Source organism: Sciurus vulgaris, assembly GCF_902686455.1.
Source record: "Sciurus vulgaris genome assembly, chromosome: 13".
NCBI classification, from domain to species: Eukaryota; Metazoa; Chordata; class Mammalia; order Rodentia; family Sciuridae; genus Sciurus; species Sciurus vulgaris.
In genome coordinates, this window is record NC_136474.1 from 86,602,841 (window position 1) to 86,627,646 (window position 24,806).

Consider the following 24,806-nt stretch of genomic DNA (forward strand, 5'->3'; position numbering starts at 1 on the left):
AGCCAGTTCTGGAAGCAGTTGGTGTGTGCAAATAAACAATGAGGCTTGACTTGCCAGCAGAACAAATGTCAATGAGGAAGTGTATTTTTTCCATAATGGCTTTTCACTTTGAATTTTATACTGTTTTAATGGAATTATTTCTATATTTATCTATTAGAATATTTATTCTGAAGTTTAAAATTTAACTTTAACAGTTTATTGGCTTCAGCTAACTCAACATGGTACAAAAGACACTTCATTCTTCTGAGTCTCAAGATTCTTACCAATGAAAGGAGACTATTCAGTCACTTTTTGTCTCTATAATTTCATTTATGGGAGAACTGGTTTTAGTGACTACTCTGTGCTAGGATAAAGACTGCTGTAGTAACCCAGTGAAGACGTATATCATCCTCACGGAACTCAGTGTCTAGACTGGAGTTCAGCAAATACTGGCACTGTTTGATACAGTCCCACTCTTCCAATGCTGGGAGGGCGGGCCTCTGAGTTAAGAGCCTGAGATTGTTGCCACAATTCTGAGTCTCATTCCTATGAGAAGTCTCTAGGAAGGAAAAGAGTTTGGTCCTTTGGAAAAAAAAAAATGAGAAATCTGTATCGTCGAAGCTTAGGGAGTATATTTGTTTCTTAGGGCCAAGTTGGTGGCTTAAAGCAACACACATCTATGCTCTATATTTTGGGGGCTACAGGGATGAAATCAAAGAGTTGGCAGCCCCGTGCTCCTTCTGAAGGCTCTCTGGAGAATCTTGCTGGATTTGTTGTCTCTTCCAGTCTCTCTTGACTCGCACATGATTGACTGCTGACACATCCTTGTATTCTCTGCCTCTGTCTTTACGAGCCTGCTCCCCTGCGTCTGTGTCTGAAAGCACACTTTTTCTTCTGAGGGACTCACGCATCATTGTGCGTAGGGCCCACTTGGGTATTTCAAGATGATCTCACTTCAGAGATCCTTAATTAAATCTGCAAAGATTCTATTTCCAAATACAGTCACATTCACAGGTCTTGGACTTACCTTTTGGGGACAAATAATAACTCACTACAGGAGCGAGGAGGACAGGTTTGGAGAAGAGGATGGCCATGGGCAATACCAAGAACACAGAAAAGTGTTTGAAGGAGTCTCAGAAGGGGACTAAGAGGATCCACTTTAGGTTTGAAGGCATCACTGTCGGTGACATCAGAGAACTGATTGAAGGACCAGGGCACAAGAGTGAGGCCAGTGAGAAGCCTATTGCAGGAGTCCAGGTGAAAGCTTTAGTGGCTTAAATGAAGGTCATCTCTGGAGGAATGTTGGGGAGGGGACAGCCCTGAGCTTGCTGTGCAGGAGGAATCAGAAGCATTTGTCACTGGATTGCATAAGGATGGAGGAGTGTCAAAGGTCACTTAGATTTCACACTTGAAAAACTGGGTGAGGGAAGGGCCATTTCCTGAGATGGGGAAGTCTGGAGAGGAAGAGCAGGTTTGGGAGGAACATTCCAGATGCATGTTTTAATGTGAGACATTTAAGCTGTCTGTGGGGTGTCAAACAAGCCCTGGTATAAGAGTCCTGGGCAGGTTAGGTGGGAGAGTCCTCTGTGGACTGGGAGGCATGGGAGTGAGTGAGATCTGTAGTGAGAGTCAAGAGAAGAGGGACAGATATTTGGAGCACACAGTGAACAGGAGGAGTCAGCCAGGAGATCGCCAGGCCATGGCCTGGGTTCCAGCAGACTTCTATCTGCGGAAACACTTGTGGTCGTGGAGAGTGCTGAAACTCAGGGGCCCTGAGTTTTGTCCTCACATTTGAGACTCACTTGTTCTGTGGTTTCGAGCCTTCAGTTTCAATGTGCTTTGAAACAATGACTTTTTAAAATACGTGTTTATGATAGGGTTTTAAAATGCTTGCCTTTTCATACAAAATGTTTATAGGGAGAAGAATCATTTAATGTGATGACATATTTTGCTGAGTTTGGCAATACATTATGGTTTGATTGTACTTTCTCAATTATCCTTGCACCCATAAAAATACCAGATAGTGGGTAGTGGGCTGGGGAGATAGCTCAGTTGGTAGAGTGCTTGCCTTGCAAGCACTAGGCCCTGGGTTCAATCCCCAGCACTGCAAAAAAAAAAAAAAAAAAAAAAAAAAAATATATATATATATATATATATATGTAGCAGATAGTAGATATTTTAAGGTTTGGTTATCTCCCTATTGTTTAGATTCAAGTAAAGAAGTTTCTGCCACTGTAGTCTAGTATTAAACATATCCGGTCACCTCGGGACTTGAATGGATTGGGGTTAGACCAGGAAGATGGATTAAAACCCTGCTCCAGACAGAGTCTGGGCACCTTTGCCAATATTCCACAGGCTCTGCCTTTCATTATCAAAATGTGGATGTGACTTCTGAATTGTTACAGGAAATTCTTGAAAATGGTATCTTTACCCTGCAGCTTTGCCTTTCAAATTTTCCTGGCACTATTTTCTTTTTTTTTGAATAAGTATAAATGGAATGCTAACAAATGAAAACAACTTGCTGCAGCTTCCAGAAAGTAATTTTACCACAAGAACTAGCTGTTCTATTGTGTTTCTGTTGTTACTAGTTGAATATTTAAAATATCTCAACCTAAAATGATTTCATGTTTGACTTGGTCTGAATATTTTAATATTTTAAAAATCAGCAAATAATCTACTTTAAGCTTATGAGAAGATCTAAAAATAGGTTTCTTTTATTTTAAAATAATCCTGATAAAATCATGGTGAGCAGTTAGGTTTGATAGTGTCCAAATTCATCAGATATTTGATCTAAAGGATAATTACTAGACCAAAACTTAAGCAATTGGCATTCAGTTGTTATGAGACTATAATGCATTCTTGGAAAGCACTTTAAACAATAGGAACTCAGAGAAGGAGATTAAGAGTTAAGGAGCTATAACATAGGTGACTTGTAGCTTTTTCTGAGACTTTCACTTTGGATTTAGCCAAGCAGAAATTACTGGCCACTGGACAAAGAATATTGTAATTATTTTCCTTTGTTAAAAATTATGTCCTTGGACTGTGCACTAGTTAAGCTATTTTACTAAGTCAAGGACTAACTTTTGGTGTTTTCAATCGTAACATCTCACCATACTATGCTTTGAGAATTCCATGACTTGGGAACATGTTCCAGGCTACGAACCCAGAAAAGAACAAGTTTGTCCTGTGTTACTAAATGGGTCACTATAAAGAATTGCATTACAATACAATTGCAATTGTGTCGCATTTCCCAAGTTATGAAAACAGAAACTGGGCATGCCGTTTGTATAGTATGAGCTAAATGCAAGGCAGGCCCTAGAGTGAAACTTAACCAGCTTTCAGGGGAAAACAAATGAATTCCTGCAAGAGTCGGGCTTTTGCAGGCATGACTGATGCATTACGCTTGGGAGAATTTTTCTCGACCACCTCCAGCCTTGGCGCCCAGGCATGGGGTCAGGTTGCTAACCCAGGAAACCACGGACTCTCCACTCATCTGCAGCCCTTCCCCAGGTTCTCCGTGTTTAGGGGATTCACAGACAAACTTGTTCTGACTGATTCATGGTCAAGTAAACATTGAGTGACTAAATGGTTTGTCCCTTTCTTAAAGGACATCAGATTTCTGCTTGCTAGGCTCTGACTGTCCCCATCAATTTCCACATCCCATCTGGTTGCTTCCTCTCTTCCCAGGGAGCTGAGTGAAATGTCGCCAGGAAACTTCTTATTAACCTTCCAGGAAGGGCGGTTCCAGAGCAAGTACAGGTCGAGTCTCCATAAGAAACATGCCACTCAATGTATTTTTTAAATGATAGAAAGTAATAATCTTACTATTTTTCATAATGAGATGTTTTTCTTAAAAAATATAAAATTTCTGGGGAAAAATTGGAATAAAATTGTCAAAATAATTTGAAATTTATGAGCAATTATGAAGGTCTTATCCTATAAAATATTGAACACTTTAGTTATTAAGCCTACAAACAAATGAATGAACCAGTGGATAGAACAAAATGTAGCTCAGAAGTAGACTCTTATTTAGGTAAAATTTAGCTTGTGGTGAATGGGTATCACACATATTTGGGGGAAAGCGTTTAACAAAAGAAATTCAGGACAATTGATGAACTATCATTGTAATTATTATTACTAAATATGTATATTATCCCTTTATACCACAGAATGACAAAGGGAGGGAAAGCAAAACAAAACAGATAGATGAATAATTAGGCTTCAGATCACAGAGCAGGGAAGGAGTTTCTAAAGGCAAGAGTTATGGAAGAAATCATATTTTTAGCTGCATAAAATTTTAAATAATATTCATGTAAAAATTATAGCCAGAAAAATTAAAAGGCAAACAACCCATTGAAGAATTTATTTCTGACAAATAAAAGTTTTATACCCCTAACTTTGTAAAGATTTAGTGCAAATTAATAAGCTAAGTACTAAATTCCCCATGGAAAACCAGAGGAAAGGGGAAATATAAATGACTAGCAAAAAATATTTAACTCTTTGTGGACCCTTCCTCATCCAGCCCTCCCTCTCCTGAGCAAACCGTACCTGTTGCACTTGATTCTGCTCTGGAGTTACCTATGTCAGGGACACAGCATCAAGCTCTTTGGCCCTGTGCTCTCCCTTGCAGCCAGGTTTTTTAAGCAGTGGTTCATCACCTGTTTTCTTCATATCTTCAACTTTCACTGACCTTTAACTTTTCCCAAACTGGCACCAACATAACACAATTACAGCCAAACTGCCTCCTGAAGCTCATCACTTACTCCTATGTTGTCGATCTCATTGATGTCGCTCTGTTTCCGTCACCAGGCCCTCCTCAGCAGTGCCCAAACCTTCCTTCTCTTAAACTCAGTGAAACCACAGTCCCCAGGTTTCCTCATTCCCTGGATTCTCCTTTGAGTCTCCTGTGTTAGACCCACATTTCCTTGTCCAACCTCCAAGTATCTGGCTGCCTCAGTGCTGAGTGCTGAGCCCTCTCTCTCTCTAGGTGATCTGGGCTGTTCTTAGGGCCTTTGGGATCCAATTCACATGATGGCCCCAGCAAGTTCTTCTGCGTTTCACAGCCACAGTCCACCCCTGTGAACAGCTGACCAGCACCTCGAACTCGAGTCCCCAAATCTCAGTCCATATTATACCTTCTTTCTTCCACTTTCCTCCCTTCCCATATTAAATCCATCCATTCAGGCTGAAGATTCTCCTTCTAAGGATCTGTTCTCTAGGGAGATGCTAAGACTATAAAATAAGCAGAAAGTAGAATTAGGAAAAACCACCCCAAAACATCTTTTTAGTACTTAGCTTTTAAGGGACCCCCTTTTCCATGTGGGATAAAACGCAGCCTGTGAGGCTCCACCTAGTCTGCGCCTTGCTTCCTCTTCCTTCCTCATCACACACCATGCTTCTCCTCAAGGTAGCTTCTTTCTGGAATGCTCTCTCCCTTCCCTTCTGCTCACCATGACTCCCACCTCCTCATATATTCCAGCTCCGCTCTTGAGTAGAGTTTAGATACTAACATAGATGTTCCTCAGAAAGACCTCTCTCGTCTGTGTTGTCTAAACTAATACTTCCCATCCCATTATCCTCTTCAATTCTTTTCCTTCTGAACATTTATTGTCATGTGTTTATGTTTCATAATGTTAGGATTAGTTCGGCAAATTTCAAACACCTTTCTTCTCTCGAGTAATTAGAAGTTCACGATTAGAAAAGTGCTTGCTGGCACCTGGGCACCTGGGCGGCTGGTTCAAAGCTATCAGGACAGATGTCTCTGTGACTCCTTTGTTTTTTCCCTCAGAATTGTCTCCAGATCACAGGGAGATTCTTCTACCTAGCATCATACATTCTAGGCAAGAAAAAGGGGAGAGTGAAAAATAAAATAATCCCAGAACAATGGAGTCACTTGTCCTCCAGAAGAGTTTTCTGAAAGCCCCACCCAGCAGTTTCTGCTTTTGTAACTATTGGCCAGAATCTAGATACACATTCCATCCCTGTCTACAAGGGAGGTAGGGAATGCGTTTTTTAAACTGACCGCAATGGCCTCTCCCCACACAATTAGTTATCTTTTGAAAGGAAAATAGGAAGAATGCATATTGGGTAAGCAATTAGCATTCTTGGCCACAGCATATATGTTTGTTTATTAAGAGTGTTTTTCCTAGTAGACCCTCAGCTCCTTAAAGGTGAAATCATCTTTTATTTTCCAAGAAACACATACCCAGGATCTAGTAAGCTCAATAAATTGTGGAGCAAATTAACTTCCTGTTAACATGGTGTGGTGTTTCCTGAACACATTGGGTCAGGGAGGCTGACTCCAGGTGCCCAGGTTCCATGGCAGGAAGATGTCTGTGCTCTTGCTGGAGGGCTGGCAGGCTTCTCTTCTGAAATCATCACCTCTCTCTTCCCCGTATCTCCAGAGATTATTCCAATGAGCAAGCCCTGATTTAATATCTTCCGACTGGAAAGTATATATCCAACCATGCTCTGATTCCTTCTTCCAAACTCCCAGAGAGAGCTGTGTGTGACTCTGCCTCCTCTGCTCCCCTCCTCCCCTGGAGCAGCTCTTCAGCCTGCAGTGCCCACAGCTCCCTTGCACAGGTTTATTAAAGTCACAGTGGCCCCCACATGGTGGGCTCCCTGGCCTCTCCTCGTTTCCAGGAGACCCCCGCCCCCATCATCTGTGTCGGCTGGCACTCCTGCTTCACACACCTTCCCCTTGGCTCTGGGGCTTCTGGTTCCTTGGCCCCGTCACTCCTTTGCAGTATCTTCTACTGGCTTTGCCTCTTTATCTCCGCTAGGCTGGAGCACCCCAGGCCCTCTACTCTCTGCCCTGTGTTTCTCTTTCTACGTGATCTCATTTAGTGCCTGGGTTTGCAATGATCTATATGGTGATTGCCACGTTCACATCTCCAGCCCTGACCTCTTGTTTGGACTGTGTATAACTCTTATCTGACAAAGTGTCTAGATAAATCATAGGCTACTCTAGCTTGACGTCATCAAAAGAGAACTTTGATTCGCTCTCATTTTCCTCCTCAGTACAACCCAAGGCATCTACCTTGTTACTCAGTCCAAAGACACTTGAGGAGATTCTTCTACTCTGACTTTACATTCCCTATCCAATCCACGAGCGAATTCTGCTGAACATACCTCAAGCATTGAGTGCATCCACCTACTGCCCCGCTTCTCTGCTCAGAGCTGTGCTAAGCCCCTCCTGTCCCAGTGTCTCTGCCTCTCAGCTCTTCTCTTTGCCATTCTGGACTCTGAACTCATGGCCCACATTGCAGTTGTCTGATTCTCCTTGGTTTCCTTCAGTCTATTTCCTTAATCTTCTCTTTTCTGCCATGAATTTGATATGTTTGAAAGCTATTGGTTAGTTATTTATACAACCCCACTCCCCATGCTGAGGGCTTATCTGATGTTTTGTTATGGTCGGAAAGAGCTTATGTATTTTGGGCAAGAATACTATGACAATGGTATTGTGTGCATAATCTCCTAGGGTTCATGATATCAATATTTCTTATTAGTGGGGTATTGATCTTGACCACTTGGTTATGGTAGTGTCTTCAGGTTTCTTTGCTGTAAATTATTATTATTTTTGCCTTTGCGGTCAATTACTGTGTGTGTGAAGGAGATATTTGAGACTATGCTAGTATTCAGCTTCTCCTCAAACTTTTGGTCACTACTTTTAGTATATATCAGTGGATTTTGCCTGCAAAAAATTTTTAGGTATTTCATTATTGGTATTTTACTTTTGCCAATTTTATATTTCCCTCTCTTTTACATTTAAGTGGGATCTCTCTGTGAAAGCCAGTGGTCACTTCTCCCTTATTTTTAATTAATTTATCTATTTATTTCAGTATGAACTCATGGATATTTACTTTATTCTATCAATCTAATATTATAAAAAAGTTATAGATACAATATATTACAGATATAGAAGGGTAGATATGTAGATTGATGGATAGGTGAATTTGATTATATTTGCATATATATTAAAATGATTCATATTTATTGCTTGATTATTGCCTCCTTTTTTGCACAGCTAAGTAGATTTGCATTTTCTTACATTACTTTCTTTCCCGAAAGGTAGTGGACCACAGCTACTTGAAGAGTTTTGTTATTTCATGTATTATATTCTGAAAAAAAATCACTCTGTATTAGAATTTCCTTCCTCATCCTTCCCTCTTGCTGCCTGTACCCCATTGTGTGGCTGCTTCACAGATTATTCAGCTGCTTCCTATATGTAGACATGTGGTCTTGACAATTATCAACAATGCTGTAGTGAACAATCTTGTGTACAGGTGTTTTCATATTGGGAGTATACCTTCAGAATCCCAGAATTGGAATTGCTTGGTCAGAAGTGTAACTTTGTCAGGAATTGGATTTGCTCCAATGAATATTGCTTTTTCACCCCATGGGCAGTATGTGAGAATGCTTGTTTACCTGTTGCTTCAATGACATTTACAGTTTTTCCCCATTTGGTAGGTGAGACATGATGCTTCAATTTACATTCCACCATATTAGTGAATTTGAATATTTTTATGTGTTTGATGATTTTTTAACATATTTTTTAATTGTTTGTATTTTTCTACAATTTTCTACCAAGTTTTTGTTACTTTGTCCCTCAAGTTAAAGAGTTCTTTGCATATTTAAAATATTAGATTGTTGTGTGTTTTGTATGTTGTGAATATTTTTGCCAGCTTGTCAGTTATATTTTTGACTTGGTTTTTGGTGGCTTTTGACATATACAAATTTTTATTTTTGGTCAAATTAATCAAACTTTTTGTTATCGCTCTGGATTTTGAACCATAATTAGAAACTTCTTCATACACCAGAGTTAAAGGGGAACTGAGCCTTCTTTTTTCCTTGTAGTTGTGTGGTTTTATTTCTCATTTACATCGGTAATATAGTCATAGTTTATTCCTGTGTATGGCATGAGATATGTACATAATTTATTTCAATGTGCATCTTTGCTCCATTGATTTGAGATGTCGTCTCTATCATAGTCTAACTTTCCATAGGTCTGTTAGTCCACATCCTCATCAGCACTTATTATAGTCAGTATTTTTATTTTTAGCTGTTTTGATAGGCCCTTGAGGGTGCTTCCTTGTGGTTTTGATTTGCATTTCACTAATGGCTGAAGAAATTGAGAACCTCATGTGCTTCTTTGACATATCTACGTGCCCTCTTTGGCGAGGTGTTAATATTTCCCAACAACATGGACGTTTTCCTTCTCTCATGAACATCTCTCACAGAGCAAATCTTTCAAATTTTAATTTAGCTCAGTGTATCTTTTTACTTTTATGAGTCATGATTTTGGTGTCATGTTATAAAACTCTCCTAGTTTAGATTATAAAAATATTCTGCCATGTTTTCTCTCAAAAATTTTATAGTTTTACGTCTTATATGTGAGGCTTATATCAATGATCCATTTCCTTTCACTTTTTGGGTATTATGTGATGTTCTTTTTTCCTGTATGTATACACAGTTGTTTCAAGACCATTTGTTGAAAAGACAATCCTTTCTGCACTAAACTGTCTTTGCACACTTGTTAAAAACAGACTGGCCTATTTGTGAGGATTTACTTCCAGGCTTCAGTCTGTTATAGTGATTTATGTGTCTAGGTCTGGATTATTAAATCTTGAAATTGGATACTATGATACCTCCAAACCTGTTATTAAGCATTATTTTGGATATTTTAGTTCCTTTTCTATTTCACTTAAATTTTAGAATTATCTTGTCTCTATTGATTAAAAATCCTGCTAGAATTTTCATAGTAATTATTTTAAAACTTAGAGAAATTAGGGGAGAATTAACATCTTTATGTGTTGAGTTTTCCAATGTACAAACATAGTATGTTTCTCTATTTATTTAGATCATGTTGTTTTCTTTTTTAGGGTTTTATGGTTTTTAGCATATAGATCTTGTATATGTTTTGTTAGACACATACACATCCCTCTTCGTGCATGAAAATGCTTTTGTGTTTTCAATTTTAGTTTCCATTTGTTTATTATAACTCATAGAAATGCAATTGATTCTTTTGTCTGTGGACCTTGTGTCCTGAAACCCTGATGAACTCACTTCCTTATTAGTTGTAGAAAACTTCTGACAGACTTGTTGTCTTTGGAATTAATTTACACATATATGATCATGTCATCTATAATTTTTGGTACAATTTTACTTATACATTGTGCCCTTAACTTCTGGTTCTATGTTGAATGAGCTTGAGGGTTCCAGTCATTCTTGCTATGGCAGCCAAGACAGCCCCATCACAGAGTCACTTGGAGACAGTGTGAGAACAGAGAAAGTGGGGAGAAAATATTTCAGAGGGATTTCCCTCTTAATCACAGAATGTTTTGGAGCTCTCTTTGCTATTTGAGCCAGAACAACAGGGATTTTCCTGGATCATACTCTGTTTCCCAGTGCTCAGCTCAAAGTTTTGGACTGGAACAAGTTTAGGATGGTATTAAGCGGGGATCAAACAAATAAATAAACAGCAACAGCAACCAAAAACCCCTCTTCATTGTCTTGTTGTACTTAGAATTCTGGTCTTCCATGGTGAATCAGCTGTTACTTACAGCTACTTTCAGTACTTACAGTATTTAAATACTTTCAGTATTTTAAAGAATCTGTCCAAGCATTCTTTCCAGATTTTGCAGGTAAGTCTGTGTGAGATAAAGGGAGGATTCTGTTTACTCAATCTCCTTTTCTTCAGATTGTTAATATAATGAATCACACTGATTAACTTCCTAATACTGAATTAGTCTCACATTACTGACATAAGTCTTTCTTGGTTGTGAAGTAGTATTCTCTGTATTGTTAAGGCTGGCTTTGAACTCACAACACTCCTTTCAATGCTTTCTTAATGCCCAGTAGCCAACCTAAAACTGTCCTACATCAATTCTCAAAGATTTTTCTTTATTGGTTCTGCTTAGTTTCACAGATGAATTCAGCAAGGGAGAGAAAAGGATTTCATATACAAATTTAGATGGAAGAAGTTCATTGCATTAGACAAAGGGGAATGAAGAGGGGGGTTGGAAACAGTAAAGACAGTAGAATAAATTGGACATAACTTTCCTTTGCTCATATGTGAACACGTGACCAGTGTAACTCCACATTATGTACTACCATGAGAATGGGATCCTAATTGGAATGGGTTGTACTCCATGGATGTATAAAATGTCAAAATGCACTCTACTGTCACGTATGTCTAAAATAAACAAACAAGCAATTGAGAGGATATTTTTCCTTTACTTCTTACTTCTTTGTGATCTCCCTCAAACTCTATAGTCAGCAGGGACAGATTTTAAAATTATTCCAAAAGTGGAATACCATGGTTTTTAAGTTACCATTGAGTAGAACAGTACTTTAAAGGTTAAGAAAAGTAGAAGATTATAGATAAACTAAATGCATCATTTATATTGAAACTTAACACTGGAATTAATCTGGAAGTTCAGAATATTTATTCTTCATGAAGGATATTATTATTCAGATGATAGCATAATTTAGCAAATCAAATGGAACTAATTATTACTTTCCTTCATGATGTTGAAATTCTGAGGTGGAAAGCGAACTTTAATTTGCTTTTTAAGAAATTAGAATTGGATTTTATTTGGGAAACTCCTGCATTAGTCTGTTCATAAACATCATAGAACTAAAAGAATTAAAACAAATTGTCACTAATAAGCAACAATAGTGATTCAATTCTTTGGGAATTTAGCATTCATTTTTCTGTTAGTTGTGACCATAACAATGTGACAAGGCACATATAAGGGGAAATCAAGGAGGCCTTGGGATTGGTATTTGGAATTCTGACAATAATTGATTAGAGGAAATCTCAAAGGTTGCCTGCATTTAAGTGTCTGAGAAGAACAATACACCATAGTATTTACTGCCAAGTGAAAGCCAAGGTTGTTCATTTCACATGTAGAAGAGAAGGTGGTAGGGGAAGTAGAGCAAGAGGAGAATGGGGTGAATATTAACACATAAACAAGATATGTAGATTAGTTGAATATTTTGTGCCCTGCCCACAGTAAAGCAACAAAGAATACACCAAGAAATAAAAATAGACCTAACAAGCAATCCCTTAGAATGAATTTCCCATGATACAACATGCAATTAAGCCCTGGAACTTGCCACTACAAGATTTTATTCAAATATATAACTTAGATTGGAAGGATTAGATATAGTAAACACAGTTTATTTAAAATTTCAACCTGAAATTTGGAACAAGCAAACAAAATATTAAACAAACAAATAAAACATAAATGACATCAGCTTCCATTGCATAGGCTGAAATATTTTAGGATGTTCAGGAAATTTTCCTTAGTTTGGAAAAACCATCCCACTCAGGTCATTTCCCTTTCTAGAGTACCACTCTAAATCTAGCACTTGGTATCATGCCCTTTCCATCAGTATTCCATCACCAGAGAGTTTTTATACTCCCAGCCTAATTGTAGTCCAACCAGAGTCCACATCTTCCTCTCCTAATGTCTCATGTAATCTTGAATTTATCCCTTGTGCTTTCCCCAAATGCCTCTCAAGTAGAAACTGCTCCTCTCCCTTGTGTCCCTTAACTCAGGCCAAGAGCAAACAAGAGCTTCCTTCTGATTCTCCATCATCATTTTCAATTTTTTTAAAATCAGTTTTTACTGCCATTCTTCCTTTAAAGCTCTAAACATCTACATTGATTCCTTCTTTCCAGTCTTGGTTGTGACCAGCTGCCCAACTCAATTATCCCTGCACAATCTTTAAGGGTTTTTGTCTTCTGGATCTTGTCTTTTTTTCCCTTTTTGTTCCCCCCAGGCTTGAATTTCACATTGTGATGCCTTCTACTATCTAGTTTGTTATCTTTGAAAAAATGGTCCACATTTGAAATTCTGGTCCACATTTGAAATTCTGAGTTCTTTGCCCATGGTCATATCTTACTGTCCTTTGTATACTCCACATTCCTCTTAAATATGCTTAATGTCTTGTATTCCAGTGCAATGGTGTCCAAAATCTTATAGTACATCAAGCCTCTTAGCTTCCCTTCTGATCCTGTAAAGATTTACAATGCTCATCAGTTACAACAGTTTGGGGTGGGAGCCTGATGGGCTGATGTCCATGGTCCTGAAACAATCTCTCAGGATAAGTTTTCTCTTTATTATGCTGCGTCTAATCTGGACTTCATGGTCCACCATTGCAACTACACTCTCACTATCACATCTGCTTTCATAGTTCACAGACTAACCATTCATTTTCTCTGCCCTGTTCTTGGTCTGCCAACTTCTACTGCACCTATGTCACATAACCATGCTACTTGGATCCCAGAAATATTTAATTCCTAGTCACAATTAGTTGACTAGTCATTCTAAGTTTCCTTTAGACTTTGAATCATTATTATGGTTATTCTTCAAGAATTTCTCAAAGGTTTTTCCCAATCTGTTTTTTCTTCTTTTTGTTCCATATCCATTGTCTTGGAGTCTCACCCATCCATTGTTTTAACCATCTGTGTATCAAAGACTCATCTACATATCACTAACCACTTCTTTCATATGCAAACTTGAATTTTCAACCAGATGTCCTATGGGCATCTTGAACTTGCTCTATTCAAAGCACATCAAATTATTTTCCTCCCTCCATCATGCATACTCCTCCTGATGAATTTTCTCTCCCTGTTAATGACATCATTAACCATCCAGTCAGCAGAGCCTGAAGTGCTGTCGACACACAAAACTCATGCACATTGACTCCCATAGGCTTTTGCTCATTCTGTTTTCTCCCCTGAATGCTTTTCATCTTCATTTCTCAACATCTAGATTCAAATGCCAGCTCATTAAGATTCTCACTTCTAATTCATGATTTCTTCCTCAGTGATTGCACTTGCTTGACTTTCTTTTCCAATACTTATTTCATTTTTCCCTGGGTCATTCCATTAATTCAATATATTTTATTCATTCATCAAAGTACACATGGGGGCAGAAAGAGAAGAAAGCCTTGATTTCTGGCCTGAATGAGTTTGCTTTCTAGTACCTAGAGTATAACTTTACCATAATGGGCACCCAAGTGTTGAATTTGAGCTATTCCTTCTTCAATCTTAAAAATATGAAAAAATAATTTAAGTAACTATAAAACTACTATGAATAAAAACTTTCTAAGATTGGCAGTCACAATATCAAAGTTACATGGAAATATCATCTCTTTTCTTGTGAAGTTAGCCCGAAGATGACTATGAGAAGGCTGTACCTTCCCCTAAATCTGTATAAAATGACTCTCTAGTTTGGGAGAAGAGAATCACTTTGGATCCAGATGGAGCAGTTTACCTTATTACCAGCCTTTTCTTGGAAACAGTGATCATTCTGTAGTCATATGCACTTAAAGAGAAGGTATGGATAGTGATTCATTTGGAAATAGTAACAGGAGGATATACTTCAGATAAAATTTGAAAGATAGAAAATTCAGTGGTAATAATAGAGGAAATTAAAACATATTTGGGTCATAGGATGGCTTGATTATCCCCCAAAGTGTCATTTGTAACAATTTTTACCTGAGACAAGGAACCTACAGAAAGGACCTTTATGTGTGGGTAACTGTGTACAGTGGGTGAACGAAAAGCACAGAAGAATGTCTGTTATTCATCTGGTCCCAAAGATAAGCATCAGCCAAAGGAACTGTTTAGATGACAAGTTCCAGAAGACTCAGGTACAGTAAGCATCTCTGCTAGGTGCCTGGCATCAAAGTGTGGTAAGAGCTTCTCAGTTCTCCGTATGAGCGTGTGTTGGTGCTGACCCTGTGAGAAGGCACCCACAGGGCGTGAGGAGATCATATTATTGGCAGAGACACTGGTGCTGCCTGAAGACTGAGAAAATGGATGAGCAGTCAAAGTGGACAAAGAGAACCATGGAAGACCCATGTGATAGCTGAAGCTGATGGGCAGACTGGTTTCCTTGGGTTCAAAACCCCTAGTGGCTTCAGCTCTTGGTAAGTAAATGAGTAAAAGAGACAGTAAATCAGGTTATTACAATTCAGCGTGACCTCATCGGTACTGTGAACTGGACAGGTCTATGGGAATTTGGGTTATCATTGAATGGCAAGGGAGAATTGACATGACACACCAGTTCCCATGGCTGTTTCCTTCTTGGACTTAAGTCACTTTGGGATTGGCTAGTTGTAAATAAACTGTTGCAGACAGTAGTGGGAGGAATTTCTGAGTTAAAGTGGAGAAGAAAACAATGATGAGTAGTCTTTAATTATGGTTGACTGAGTAATTCCAGGAGGATTATCCAGTTTGTGTGTCATTTGGATCCCTTGCTTGTAACCTGCCAACAATTTCACCACCTGAAAATACTTTACCTCTACAATAGGTAGGAAATGGGATTAAAAGTGTTTCAGCTCACTCAGGTCAGTTATCATGAGAGTAAGGATACAGAAAAGAGGAAATTCATTTTATGCTTATATTTTCCATGTCAACAACAACTTTCTCCATCAGAAAGCAAGGGCTAAGTCAAAAATTAGTTTCAGGAATGATCTGTTACTTTATTCTTCTCTATTCACCAACCATCACAGAGGTGAAGAGTAACTACTCTATTTGATTTTAGAAAATCTAGCAAGGTCTCCTTCTTCATGGGAAGGAAGAAAAGCAGAAAAAATCAATAGCCAAGCAACTGTAAGTTGATGGTACCTTCTAATTCCAACAGTTTTGCACAACACAGGAATAGTCATTTTGGTAAACATTGTACTTTGGAAAACATTCAGCTGGAAAAACCAGGATTGTAAACCTTTTTGTGTACAGCAGGTGAAGATGGGTACAATATACAGCATGACACTGTGATGATACTAAAACCACAACTGGGATGTGCTGCTGCCCCTGTGCAGTGCCTTCTGATGGGAAAGGCATAAGCAATCGATGGTTCCAATCTACCTTTCCCTACCCCTGGCCACTTTTCATGGGGCAAAACCACCTCAGTGAACCCAAGCCTGCATTACTGCAGGGAGGAACTGGGTGGTGCAGTTGTGGCTTTCCATTGCCAGGTCATAAGGGAGAGGCTGGCAGGGAGACAGGAATGAATGAACACTCAGAGTTTCAGCTGCTATCTGAAGCTGCTGAGTTCAGGTAGGCATCTGGAGAGGCCAAATGAGATAACGAACCCAACAGATGCACTCTGGAAAATTCCAATCCAGGCAAACTGGGAAGAAGAGGGAGCAGGAAAGGATGGAAAACAGTACAAATAGAAGCCAATTAGGGGTCCAAAGGAATGATAAGTATGTTGTATACATTTTATTTAAGGCTATTTTGTCAGGCAAATTTGCACAAGATTAGGGTGAAAAATCTTGGGCTACGAGATCAATGACAAATTGCAATACAGTTGGATACAAAACACAAAGAGTTGCAGCTGTCACTTCGGTTTAGCTTTAGTCTTTTCATGTCTGTTTCAGTCAAATGATGCATCTTCTTACTGAGGGATATGTTTTGAGACAGATTGATAAATACTGTTGGTCCTTGATTTGTTTGCATGGTTACATTAAAACCATTGTCACTATAAAGAATAGAGATAGGAAAATTACCTCTTCAAATCTGATCATATACCAGCTGAATGAACCACATAATGACTGCCTTAGTCAGATGCTATTTTGAAACCTGGTGGAAAACTAAATGCATGTAAGCTTCTTCAGAGACAGTTCTGTGCTCTGAGTCACAGGGAAACAATCTCAGAAGAGAGGTTCAAACATCAATAAGCAGGTACCTGGGCTGGGTGCAGACTGCACTTATGGAAAGATGTTGAAACCTAATTCTGAGGTTTTTAGAACAAAATTTTGTTAAGATATCCTTACTTTGGTTCACTAAATAATGGTATATCAGCCCTACTTTGTCACCTAAGGACATATGGAAAACATTTAGGACCAAATAGACCACGGTAGTGTGGAAACATTGGGAGTGAGAACTTAGAGAAAGAGGATCAGATTCTCATCGCTGCTTGTGTGCATCAGGATGCTGGTGTGAATACATTGTTGCTATGCAAATATGCTGTCCCTGGCTGCTGTTGTAGTTGGGACTTAGGTTCACTACTGAATCTGAAGAAAGCTGTAGATGACCAGTGATCCCACGCAGAGACCTGAAATGTCTTCAGGTTGTTTCCTTGAAGGAATTCCTCTTCTGATGGGCCAGCCTATATCACCACTAGCAAATCTGCTTGGGTTTGGGGGCTGCAGGAGGAGTGTGTGATCCCTGCTCCCTGCCATGAACCATATCTATCAGTCTTCCCAGCATTTGATTCTCACTTATTTGCTCTTGGTTCAGGATCCCAGCCCATCTTTCATCAAAACTTGTTCTCAGGATTAGATCAATTATCAGTGGTATTCAATGTGCCATGGCCCTGTCTCTGAGGCATGTGATGTCTTTGTTTCTCACCGAATTTTTAAATATTACAAAATATAGCTCATTTACATAAAAATGTACTCAATATGTGCATGCAATGTAGCAGAACATTGCCAGAACCCCTGAAGCTCCCTTTTGTATTCATAACCTAAAGAACCCCCTGCACTAAAGGGATGGTGATCATCCCTTTAGCACGGTGTGTCCACCCATAGAAGTATTCTGAAAAATACGCTTTTGCTTGACTTGATCTTTTCATAAAGGAATCATGCTCTGTGTATTCTTTGGGGTTGATTTCTTTGGTTTCTGTTCCTTTTTTGATTTATTTGGTTGCTCAAACTCACTGCTGTCAACGGAATGGGAGTCCAAGTCTCTTATCATAGAAATATCAGGCACCAGTGAGCAGATGATGGCAAATTTGGTGGCAGAAATGCCTTCTGGTGAGAGTTGACCCATTGTGTCCTGGCGTGGAGCATGGGTGGGTGCATTAGATAAGCAGGTCTTGAGAGAGTTCTGGAAGCAGTACCTGAAGGGAGGAGGTGAGTCCCCATGAACATCCAACCAGGACTGAGAGAGTTCCAGGTTGCTAAATCCAGAAGGTCCCAGGAAATCTGGGACAAGCTAGTGACCCTCACCCTTTCCTCCACACACCATTGTCCACACAGCCGGTCTTTTCTTCTCCCAGCTGTTAGCTCTGAGCTTTCACTCCCAACTGCCTAATCTCACCCAGTCCACCTATGATTAAAGTCCTAGTAGAAACCATTGTATTATTTTCCTGAGAGGACCGAAGCACCATATCAGAGGGATTTTAGGGGCAAAACCGAGATTTTGGAACATAAAGTACTACATGAGAATGACTGAAGTGACCAAAATTTTTTTAATGTTACATGCATAGTAATGATATATAATATATATATGGCAAGGGCAAAGTGGTGGTAGAGAAGAGGTAGAAACATTGTTGAGGATCTATCCTACCACAAGTGCCAGGTTGTTGATTATCCATATAATGAATATTGATCTGAATTCTTATTTTGTGAATAAAAAAAAGAAGCACAGAGAAATTAAGTTACTTGTTCTAGATCACGCAATTAGAGTAACTAAGTTGAGATTTAATCCTAGATCTTGTAATTTGTTCATTGTTTTACTTCTAGTTTACATATGATCTAAGTGATGAGGAATCTGCTTGAGATCACAAAGCTTACCATGTCAATCAACAGTCTCTGCTGGCCCTTCACCTCCCACTCCCACTCTGCTTTCCACTTAGTAGGAACAACATGATCAAATGCTTTTGATGCTACTTCCTATATTTTCCTCCTGATGTCTAAACAGCAAACTAATGTTGATTTTTTTTTTTTTTTTTTTTTTTTGTGCTTTGACTTTTGAAGACTATCTATAAACTTACTTTCACGGAAAGATGATACACTACTTCAAAACTTTGTTCCACCCCCCCCCCCCCCCCCAATCTCCTCCTAATCTCCCTGGAGAAATACATCATAAGTTTTGTTTAGCTCAACGTTCAACTTTTAAATTATTACAATGAAGAGAATTTTATCCAGAGTATACCATGAGCTGTGTACAATGGTGCACATCTATAATCCCAGTGATCTAGGAGGCTGAGGCAGGAGAATGGCAAGTTTCAGGCCACCCTCAGCAACTTAGCATGACCCTCTGTCAAAATAAACAACAAAAAGGACTGGGAAAGAAGCTCAGTGGTAAAGCACCCCTGTTTTCAATCCCCAGCAGTGCCTCTGCTGAAATCAAGTGTACTGTGGTAAATGCTTCAGAGTATAATCTATTTTCCCTGTAGTTAATCATGATGCCATCATCTCATTTTTCTTGTGTTGTTATTTTTCTATCCTTCTATCACTAATGTAATCCTCTTCTTATGGAGCTAGATATTTCCTCCAAGTGTTCAATATATTAAAAACACATCTAGCTCTTTGACAGTAGAGAGCTTCTGATGATCAAGATATTAAATTTTAACAGTAATCCATACAATTAAAATGAAAACTATGGGGGCAAATGCTTGTAGGAATAATGTGTAAGGTAATGTCAAACACTAAAGATGATATTGCTCCTCTAATATATATATCAAATATATATTATGTATATATTTAATGAAATGTGATTGATCTGAATTCTTGCTTTATGGATGAGGAAATGTGCATGCTGTTCTCCAGATCTTTGCTTTCTTCACATCTCTAGGATTGCACCTGTACTCCTTTGTAATGGTGAACTTGCTGCTTGTAGAATGTGAATCTCAAAGGAGGGACTCTGTTGTGTCTCTTGTTCTATACCAAAACTGGAGGGGGGATGGATCAAACAAATAGCAATAAGAAAAATCAGTGATTGAATTTCCAGCCATGCCTAGCATAGGGATAACTGCATATACTACACAGAAATACTAGGACCACTTCCTTTCTCTACTACAGCAAACAGGTCTCCACCTTGTTAGCCTAGAGAATCAGCCTGAGGGGGCTAGGAAAAAAAATTGACCTAGTGAGCAAGAACAGATTCTAACCAGAAACCCACGCTCTGAGAGTCCATCTTTCTTCATGTTTCCCATAGATGGCTTTGGAACTGAACCCATGGGGCCAGAATTCTATGAGCACAATTCACCGATCTTTCCCTCAGTTTTACACGCTAATAATGGATGGCATTAATCTTGACTCTTTCAGCATCTCTTCCATTAAATCAGAATTGCTTTCTCACAGTTTATATTAGAAAGATGGCCAATATACTAAACAAAAAAAAAAAATATACCATGCAATGTTAAATATCAGATTAAATACAATTTCATACTAAAAGTTCATTCATTTGTTCAAAATATGTTTTGACTATTTTGAATTGCAGCTGTAACGAGTACTCTATAAACCTCTTTTAGTTCATTCCATAAAGGGCCTGAACATAATTTCATTTTAATGGCGTTATTTAAACCTATCGTGGTCATCACAAAAGCAAGCAGGGAGTGTCTGAGTCAGAGGCTTTATATTTCAAAGATGTGCAGGGAACTCTTTCAGACTCGCCCAACCAGCTGCCAACCTCCTCTATGAAGACAGTAAGGTAAATAGTTCCAAAGTTCACCCTTAAATCTGACCAGGTAAAGAGGGAGGCAGGAGGGAGAGAGAGAGAGAGAGAGAGAGAGAGAGAGAGAGAGAGAGAGAGAGAGAGAGAGAGAGAGGAGAAATGAGTGAATCTTGGCTGCTTCTCTGTATCTGAGACATTAAACTCATCAAACTATCAAACCATCTTATCCTGTTCGCTTCTCTTCTTTACGGCCTGCGGTGACCTGGAGACTAGCATACACCACGGTACAGGGGATCAGTTCCAGTGGAGAACTTTGTCCCACCTCTAAATAGATAGATAGAGCATTAGTACAATCCAGATTCTGTATTTCTAGTGTTCCTATTTAAGGCACTACATGTTGGAATATACTAATTTTTGAGAATAGAATTGAACTCTATTTAATAGTGTAATGAGTTACTCATCTGATGAGACATTTATCAAAATTTGAATTTGTGGAAAGATTTGAAAATACTTTTGTAGAGTTGCAACTATTTTTATAGCATTGTCTTTGACTTATTGATAAGAAAAACTAAGCATGTTCAATAGTTATTCATTCCCTTCTAATGTATTTATTTCAATTTGGTAAATGAAGACTTGTTTTCCAATAATGCAGCATGAACTATGATTAATTTTCTGTGTACAGCCAAAATTATCCTAAGATTAGGTAATATTTTAACAAGCATTTAATGCAGATAATTTATCAATTAGATGTAATAAGTCTAGGTTCATGAAATATCGTCATTATAATTTTATGTCTATTGAATTTATTTTGTTTCTGGTTTTCTTACACCTTATTTAAAAATTATTTTTCTTGTTTTTTAATTAGACTTTTAAAACAATGCATCAGTGAACATATGTCTATTTTTGTTATTTTAACATCAATAGCATGTTGACTCCAGGGGTAAAGAGTAAAAAAGTTCTTGGATTGAAATATATGTAAGTAATCAAGTAAGTCTCAGTCTGCCATGGGGTTTTAGGGCCTCATGTCTACATTTAGGATGTAAGAACATTCATGAGTATTTGCTAATTTGTATTAACTTGAAAATTCTAAATTAATTACCTAGTTGTATATTAAAAGATATTTATACAAGAAACCTCAAAATATTGTATGTTTCAGTGCTTGAAAAATTAGCTTCTTAAAGCCAAGTTCTCTTATGATTTAAAAAGAATCTCCTCATTGCTCTGTCTGCACAATGGCCTACAGGGTGGCATCTTCTGCAACTTTAATGTAATCTATTTTCTTTTTAGTAGTCTTAGTTATTTAACCCCCCCCCCCCCCCCAGTAATTTGGTACTGCTTTGCTTTGAAGCTTTCTGAATTTAGTTTATTTTTTGTTGGTGCTTTATTTATTTGTTTTTAAGTTCCTGTGAAAGTAATTAAGGGAGGAAGGAAAATCACAGTTTTGGTCCCATGCTAACCTTGATTCTGTCATCCTGATGGAAACTTGGGACATAGAATTGTCTGCTTGCCACAGGGACTCAGACTTGCTCTCAGATAAAGAGGAAAGGGTCTTATTTTCATTTTTAGAAACTATAGTGCACCTGCATAAAGGAAGATAATAAAAATAATTATGGGAAGAAGAACACATTTTTGGGATTTATTTTCAGCATTCATGAACATGTCTGAACAAGGGTGTTTAAGTACATCATATTTAGTGCTATCTGTCACTCTAAAAGTTATTACTTGAGAATTTATAAGTGTCTAGGAATGTCTTGGCTCTTGGTTTCCTGTAATTATTATTTTTTTTATCTACTCTGATTCCTCTGCCATAAGATTAACCTAGCCAAGAAAATTATATACCCTGTTTCTTGAATGAACAAATCCTTGTGTTGCTTTTCTTCTCTTCAGTATGATGACAGTTTTGTGGTAAGGTACAAGGATGACTGAAAGCTTCAAACTTGAATGTCTATGATTATTGCTTTGAAAGTAGTTGGAAAATAATGTTGAAAAATAGGAAAGTGCTTTTATTCTACAAGGAATAAAGTGGTAAGACAGAACTTGTAAATCCACAAGAAGAATTGGGATTTTAGCAAGGAAAAATGCACTTTGGGTATGGTACCAGGTAGTTTGCAGACCCCCATTGGACTGTGCAAGCAGGTCTGCATACAGGGTCATTAAAATCTTTCAGGTCTTATTTTAAAGGATCTTACCCACATTACTTCCGTGTGTTGAAATAGACCTACAACCCTCAACCAAACATAATTTTCACAGTCAATATTTGGAAAAGATTATTGGGATTTTTGCCTTGGAAATTATTTTCTAAGAATGATTCATTTCATTTAGTACTGCCCCTGATTTTCAGCAATCAGCACAAAGTCTTGGAAATTCTTTAGAAGGGAGAGAATTTAGCGTACAATTTCCCCTTGCAAGAAATGATATTATCGTGACTACTTAATTTAATATAAAAATCATTGTTTGTTTCATTTTCATAAATTTAATTGTATATTTGTTAACATCAAGCTTATTTTTTCATTTTTAAGAAGGAATGCTCTTTATTATTATTATTATTATTATTATTATTTTTTTTTTGACACCAGGGATTGTACCCAGGGCCGCTTAACCACGAGCCACATCCCCAGGCCTTATTTTGTATTTTACTAGAGACAGGGCCTTGCTGAGTTGCTTAGGGCCTCCATAAGTTGCCAAACCTGAGTTTGAACTTGGAATCCTCCTGCCTTAGACTCCTGAGTCCCTAGGATTATAGGAGTGTGCAACTGCGCCCAGCACAATACTCATTTTTTTTTTTTTTTAACATCTAAAATATGATTAGAATCCCTGAACATAGGTCCTGCGGGTGCAGCTGGCTGTGCCTCCAGCTTTCATTTTCCTCCCCTCCTTTGCTGCAAGGTTTCTCCTGTTGCATGAACGACGGCTGTCACGGTTCTTCACCCTGGGGTACTTCCATTAGAAATTAAATCAATTTAATATTTTTCTGGATAATTTTTATTTTCTTTTGACTTTTTGGTGGTGCTGGGGGATTAAACCCAGTACTTCATGTGTGCCAGAAGAGCACTCTACCACTGAACTGCTCCCAGCCCTGGATAACTTTTGGAAGATGTAGATGATCTTTCTTGAAATAAAGGGTATGTGGTATGTATGATGTTCATACCTTATTATCCTGGAGTGTAACCGAGGAATGGGATGTACAATGAATCACAAATAGATGAATTTAACCCTAAGAAACCATTATTTATGGTCTCTTGCGTTGATGATGTTCTCTGGGCTTGGCATTCTAAAACCTACAGTATAAATTCCTCAGGAATGCTCTTTCCAGAAAATCTCATTTGTTGTCTTTTAGGATTGATTATGTTGTTGCCATCTTATCAGATTTGATTCATTGAATGTCTACTGCTAGAATAGGTATTGTTCAATTTTTTTAAAACTCAAGGTCTCATTTGATAAAAATAAAAAATTACTATAATATCACCTATAACTTTAAAGGCATTATTTGTGACTGCAACCAAGTCAACACAATGGCAATTCTAGAACATTCCATTTTTTAGATGCCATCTATCTTCCCCCTTTTTTCTCCCACACCATACTTCCCCCCATTAGATACCTGCTCTTATGGTATGCTCCTCTCATGGGGTGAAAGGTAGAGAAATGTATGATATTCTGTTGAGCATAGCTATGTTAGATCCTGTAAACAGATCACTCATGAGATGAGGTGCATCTTAGAAGTGCAGAGAAATTAAAGACTTGATTCAAGTCTCACAACTTCAAACAGCAAGATTGAGAGTAGGATTGGGCTTCCTAAGGAGTTATGATTCTTGGAACCTGTCACTAGATGTAATATCATGGAATATTCAAAGGGAATAATTTAGAGCATCCACAAAAGTTCATTTAGTCTGAGACAACCCAAACTGTGGGAGGGGCTGGGGAGATAGCTCAGTTGGTAGAGTACTTGCCTTGCAAGCACGAGGCTCTGGGTTCAATCCCCAGCACTGCAGGGGAAAAAAAGAAAAAAAAAAAAAAAAAAAAAAAAAAAAAAAAGATCATTGAGTTGTTCAAAGAAATACCAACACAGATTCCTGAAAATGTCACAGGGGTGGCAGTCGCCTACATTTCAGAAACAACACTACCCAGAATTCGAAGATAATCTGATTTTTATTTTCAACTCTAATTTTCTACTGCAGCCTTGGTTTTCTACCAACTGATAGATCTGTGTTTTGGAACATTTTATGTCCTTAATAGATACTACAGTCACCACGTTTTTCAATAAGAGTCAGAAAATTGTCTTCAAAGAATAAATACACTTATGAGATTAAGAATGTGTAATACTTTAAATGAAGATGGTCCTGGAAAAATCATAATGAATGATTGCTCTAACAATATGTATGGAGGCCATAATGGAGAGAAAAGATAAGGAAGTGTTGTTTTAACCTCCAAATTTCAACACTTTATTCAGTTACAGATGGTT

General features: G+C 38.2%; 1 protein-coding gene across 4 annotated transcripts in view; it reads left to right on the forward strand.

Moving 5' to 3' along the window:
- Positions 1-24,806, forward strand: part of SERPINB7 (serpin family B member 7) — a 51,130-nt gene that overhangs the window by 6,798 nt on the left and 19,526 nt on the right. For 2 of the 4 annotated variants that reach the window (XM_079109395.1, XM_079109398.1), the window contains exon 1: positions 20,271-20,383. The exons of 1 other annotated variant lie outside the window; for it this stretch is intronic. The gene's annotated coding sequence lies outside the window, so the exon portion shown is untranslated. Of the gene's footprint in view, positions 1-20,270; positions 20,384-20,610; positions 20,632-24,806 lie in introns of those variants that run through there. One more of the 4 variants, XM_079109397.1, reaches the window with a different exon arrangement.